Here is a 6,000-nt window from a genome sequence, read left to right as displayed (position 1 = left end):
CAAGAGTAAATGGGTCCGCCCGAATACTGCCATGTTTTCATCAGCTTCTTCCTCGTTAGTATAGTGGTGAGTATCCCCGCCTGTCACGCGGGAGACCGGGGGTCGATTCCCCGACGGGGAGTGCTTTTCTCGTTTTCTACGAAGCTATTTCCCAAGACTGTCGCCATCTTTGACAAAGTCCATCTCAAGAAGAAGTGCTTCCTGCTAAATGCTAAGAAGCATGCCACTTTGCTATCCTCTTGCCTATGTACTATTTACAACACCAGGTTATGTTTTTCTGCATTTCACCTCCAAACAGCGCTTTGTCCCCAGGAATCACTGCAGCTTTACCTTTGGGGAAAGAGAAAAAGTCTGATTTGTCAGACTTGAGATTTCTTTAGCTGGACTTTGCAGTTAGATGACTCAAGATATCATCTGTGGAAGCTATTTTTCTTTTGGCAGAACATCTGCGTATGTGTAAATGGGCAAAATTCTATCGGTCCCAAGAGTAAATGGGTCTGCCCGAATACTGCCATGCTTTCATCAGCTTCTTCCTCGTTAGTATAGTGGTGAGTATCCCCGCCTGTCACGCGGGAGACCGGGGTTCGATTCCCCAACGGGGAGTGCTTTTCTCGTTTTCTACGAAGCTATTTCCCAAGACTGTCGCCATCTTTGGCAAAGTCCATCTCAAGAAGAAGTGCTTCCTGCTAAATGCTAAGAAGCATGCCACTTTGCTATCCTCTTGCCTATGTACTATTTACAACACCAGGTTATGTTTTTCTGCATTTCACCTCCAAACAGCGCTTTGTCCCCAGGAATCACTGCAGCTTTACCTTTGGGGAAAGAGAAAAAGTCTGATTTGTCAGACTTGAGATTTCTTTAGCTGGACTTTGCAGTTAGATGACTCAAGATATCATCTGTGGAAGCTATTTTTCTTTTGGCAGAACATCTGCGTATGTGTAAATGGGCAAAATTCTATCAGTCCCAAGAGTAAATGGGTCCGCCCGAATACTGCCATGCTTTCATCAGCTTCTTCCTCGTTAGTATAGTGGTGAGTATCCCCGCCTGTCACGCGGGAGACTGGGGTTCGATTCCTCGACTGGGAGTGCTTTTCTCGTTTTCTACGAAGCTATTTCCCAAGACTGTCGCCATCTTTGGCAAAGTCCATCTCAAGAAGAAGTGATTCCTGCTAAATGCTAAGAAGCATGCTACTTTGCTATCCTCTTGCCTATGTACTGTTTACAACACCAGGTTATGTTTTTCTGCATTTCACCTCCAAACAGCGCTTTATCCCCAGGAATCACTGCAGCTTTACCTTTGGGGAAAAGGAAAAAGTCTGATTTGTCAGACTTGAGATTTCTTTAGCTGGACTTTGCAGTTAGATGACTCAAGATATCATCTGTGGAAGCTATTTTTCTTTTGGCAGAACATCTGCGTATGTGTAAATGGGCAAAATTCTATCGGTCCCAAGAGTAAATGGGTCCGCCCGAATACTGCCATGCTTTCATCAGCTTCTTCCTCGTTAGTATAGTGGTGAGTATCCCCGCCTGTCACGCGGGAGACCGGGGTTCGATTCCCCCACGGGGAGTGCTTTTCTCGTTTTCTACTAAGCTATTTCCCAAGACTGTCGCCATCTTTGACAAAGTCCATCTCAAGAAGAAGTGCTAAATGCTAAGAAGCATGCCACTTTGCTATCCTCTTGCCTATGTACTATTTACAACACCAGGTTATGTTTTTCTGCATTTCACCTCCAAACAGCGCTTTGTCCCCAGGAATCACTGCAGCTTTACCTTTGGGGAAAGAGAAAAAGTCTGATTTGTCAGACTTGAGATTTCTTTAGCTGGACTTTGCAGTTAGATGACTCAAGATATCATCTGTGGAAGCTATTTTTCTTTTGGCAGAACATCTGCGTATGTGTAAATGGGCAAAATTCTATCGGTCCCAAGAGTAAATGGGTCCGCCCGAATACTGCCATGCTTTCATCAGCTTCTTCCTCGTTAGTATAGTGGTGAGTATCCCCGCCTGTCACGCGGGAGACCGGGGTTCGATTCCCCCACGGGGAGTGCTTTTCTCGTTTTCTACGAAGCTATTTCCCAAGACTGTCGCCATCTTTGACAAAGTCCATCTCAAGAAGAAGTGCTAAATGCTAAGAAGCATGCCACTTTGCTATCCTCTTGCCTATGTACTATTTACAACACCAGGTTATGTTTTTCTGCATTTCACCTCCAAACAGCGCTTTGTCCCCAGGAATCACTGCAGCTTTACCTTTGGGGAAAAGGAAAAAGTCTGATTTGTCAGACTTGAGATTTCTTTAGCTGGACTTTGCAGTTAGATGACTCAAGATATCATCTGTGGAAGCTATTTTTCTTTTGGCAGAACATCTGCGTATGTGTAAATGGGCAAAATTCTATCGGTCCCAAGAGTAAATGGGTCTGCCCGAATACTGCCATGCTTTCATCAGCTTCTTCCTCGTTAGTATAGTGGTGAGTATCCCCGCCTGTCACGCGGGAGACCGGGGGTCGATTCCCCGACGGGGAGTGCTTTTCTCGTTTTCTACGAAGCTATTTCCCAAGACTGTCGCCATCTTTGACAAAGTCCATCTCAAGAAGAAGTGCTTCCTGCTAAATGCTAAGAAGCATGCCACTTTGCTATCCTCTTGCCTATGTACTATTTACAACACCAGGTTATGTTTTTCTGCATTTCACCTCCAAACAGCGCTTTGTCCCCAGGAATCACTGCAGCTTTACCTTTGGGGAAAGAGAAAAAGTCTGATTTGTCAGACTTGAGATTTCTTTAGCTGGACTTTGCAGTTAGATGACTCAAGATATCATCTGTGGAAGCTATTTTTCTTTTGGCAGAACATCTGCGTATGTGTAAATGGGCAAAATTCTATCAGTCCCAAGAGTAAATGGGTCCGCCCGAATACTGCCATGCTTTCATCAGCTTCTTCCTCGTTAGTATAGTGGTGAGTATCCCCGCCTGTCACGCGGGAGACTGGGGTTCGATTCCTCGACTGGGAGTGCTTTTCTCGTTTTCTACGAAGCTATTTCCCAAGACTGTCGCCATCTTTGGCAAAGTCCATCTCAAGAAGAAGTGATTCCTGCTAAATGCTAAGAAGCATGCTACTTTGCTATCCTCTTGCCTATGTACTGTTTACAACACCAGGTTATGTTTTTCTGCATTTCACCTCCAAACAGCGCTTTATCCCCAGGAATCACTGCAGCTTTACCTTTGGGGAAAAGGAAAAAGTCTGATTTGTCAGACTTGAGATTTCTTTAGCTGGACTTTGCAGTTAGATGACTCAAGATATCATCTGTGGAAGCTATTTTTCTTTTGGCAGAACATCTGCGTATGTGTAAATGGGCAAAATTCTATCGGTCCCAAGAGTAAATGGGTCCGCCCGAATACTGCCATGCTTTCATCAGCTTCTTCCTCGTTAGTATAGTGGTGAGTATCCCCGCCTGTCACGCGGGAGACCGGGGTTCGATTCCCCCACGGGGAGTGCTTTTCTCGTTTTCTACGAAGCTATTTCCCAAGACTGTCGCCATCTTTGACAAAGTCCATCTCAAGAAGAAGTGCTAAATGCTAAGAAGCATGCCACTTTGCTATCCTCTTGCCTATGTACTATTTACAACACCAGGTTATGTTTTTCTGCATTTCACCTCCAAACAGCGCTTTGTCCCCAGGAATCACTGCAGCTTTACCTTTGGGGAAAGAGAAAAAGTCTGATTTGTCAGACTTGAGATTTCTTTAGCTGGACTTTGCAGTTAGATGACTCAAGATATCATCTGTGGAAGCTATTTTTCTTTTGGCAGAACATCTGCGTATGTGTAAATGGGCAAAATTCTATCGGTCCCAAGAGTAAATGGGTCCGCCCGAATACTGCCATGCTTTCATCAGCTTCTTCCTCGTTAGTATAGTGGTGAGTATCCCCGCCTGTCACGCGGGAGACCGGGGTTCGATTCCCCCACGGGGAGTGCATTTCTCGTTTTCTACGAAGCTATTTCCCAAGACTGTCGCCATCTTTGACAAAGTCCATCTCAAGAAGAAGTGCTAAATGCTAAGAAGCATGCCACTTTGCTATCCTCTTGCCTATGTACTATTTACAACACCAGGTTATGTTTTTCTGCATTTCACCTCCAAACAGTGCTTTGTCCCCAGGAATCACTGCAGCTTTACCTTTGGGGAAAAGGAAAAAGTCTGATTTGTCAGACTTGAGATTTCTTTAGCTGGACTTTGCAGTTAGATGACTCAAGATATCATCTGTGGAAGCTATTTTTCTTTTGGCAGAACATCTGCGTATGTGTAAATGGGCAAAATTCTATCGGTCCCAAGAGTAAATGGGTCTGCCCGAATACTGCCATGCTTTCATCAGCTTCTTCCTCGTTAGTATAGTGGTGAGTATCCCCGCCTGTCACGCGGGAGACCGGGGTTCGATTCCCCAACGGGGAGTGCTTTTCTCGTTTTCTACGAAGCTATTTCCCAAGACTGTCGCCATCTTTGGCAAAGTCCATCTCAAGAAGAAGTGCTTCCTGCTAAATGCTAAGAAGCATGCCACTTTGCTATCCTCTTGCCTATGTACTATTTACAACACCAGGTTATGTTTTTCTGCATTTCACCTCCAAACAGCGCTTTGTCCCCAGGAATCACTGCAGCTTTACCTTTGGGGAAAGAGAAAAAGTCTGATTTGTCAGACTTGAGATTTCTTTAGCTGGACTTTGCAGTTAGATGACTCAAGATATCATCTGTGGAAGCTATTTTTCTTTTGGCAGAACATCTGCGTATGTGTAAATGGGCAAAATTCTATCGGTCCCAAGAGTAAATGGGTCCGCCCGAATACTGCCATGCTTTCATCAGCTTCTTCCTGTGAGTATCCCCACATGTCATGCGGGAGACCGGGCCTCGATTCCCCGACGGGGAGTGCTTTTCTCGTTTTCTACGAAGCTATTTCCCAAGACTGTCGCCATCTTTGACAAAGTCCATCTCAAGAAGAAGTGCTTCCTGCTAAATGCTAAGAAGCATGCCACTTTGGTATTCTCTTGCCTATGTACTATTTACAACACCAGGTTATGTTTTTCTGCATTTCACCTCCAAACAGCGCTTTGTCCCCAGGAATCACTGCAGCTTTACCTTTGGGGAAAGAGAAAAAGTCTGATTTGTCAGACTTGAGATTTCTTTAGCTGGACTTTGCAGTTAGATGACTCAAGATATCATCTGTGGAAGCTATTTTTCTTTTGGCAGAACATCTGCGTATGCGTAAATGGGCAAAATTCTATCGGTCCCAAGAGTAAATGGGTCTGCCCGAATACTGCCATGCTTTCATCAGCTTCTTCCTCGTTAGTATAGTGGTGAGTATCCCCGCCTGTCACGCGGGAGACCGGGGGTCGATTCCCCGACGGGGAGTGCTTTTCTCGTTTTCTACGAAGCTATTTCCCAAGACTGTCGCCATCTTTGACAAAGTCCATCTCAAGAAGAAGTGCTTCCTGCTAAATGCTAAGAAGCATGCCACTTTGCTATCCTCTTGCCTATGTACTATTTACAACACCAGGTTATGTTTTTCTGCATTTCACCTCCAAACAGCGCTTTGTCCCCAGGAATCACTGCAGCTTTACCTTTGGGGAAAGAGAAAAAGTCTGATTTGTCAGACTTGAGATTTCTTTAGCTGGACTTTGCAGTTAGATGACTCAAGATATCATCTGTGGAAGCTATTTTTCTTTTGGCAGAACATCTGCGTATGTGTAAATGGGCAAAATTCTATCGGTCCCAAGAGTAAATGGGTCTGCCCGAATACTGCCATGCTTTCATCAGCTTCTTCCTCGTTAGTATAGTGGTGAGTATCCCCGCCTGTCACGCGGGAGACCGGGGTTCGATTCCCCAACGGGGAGTGCTTTTCTCGTTTTCTACGAAGCTATTTCCCAAGACTGTCGCCATCTTTGGCAAAGTCCATCTCAAGAAGAAGTGCTTCCTGCTAAATGCTAAGAAGCATGCCACTTTGCTATCCTCTTGCCTATGTACTATTTA

The sequence above is a fragment of the Eleutherodactylus coqui genome, chromosome 11 (genome assembly GCF_035609145.1).
Source record: "Eleutherodactylus coqui strain aEleCoq1 chromosome 11, aEleCoq1.hap1, whole genome shotgun sequence".
Classification (NCBI taxonomy): domain Eukaryota; kingdom Metazoa; phylum Chordata; class Amphibia; order Anura; family Eleutherodactylidae; genus Eleutherodactylus; species Eleutherodactylus coqui.
This window is presented reverse-complemented; position numbering follows the sequence as displayed.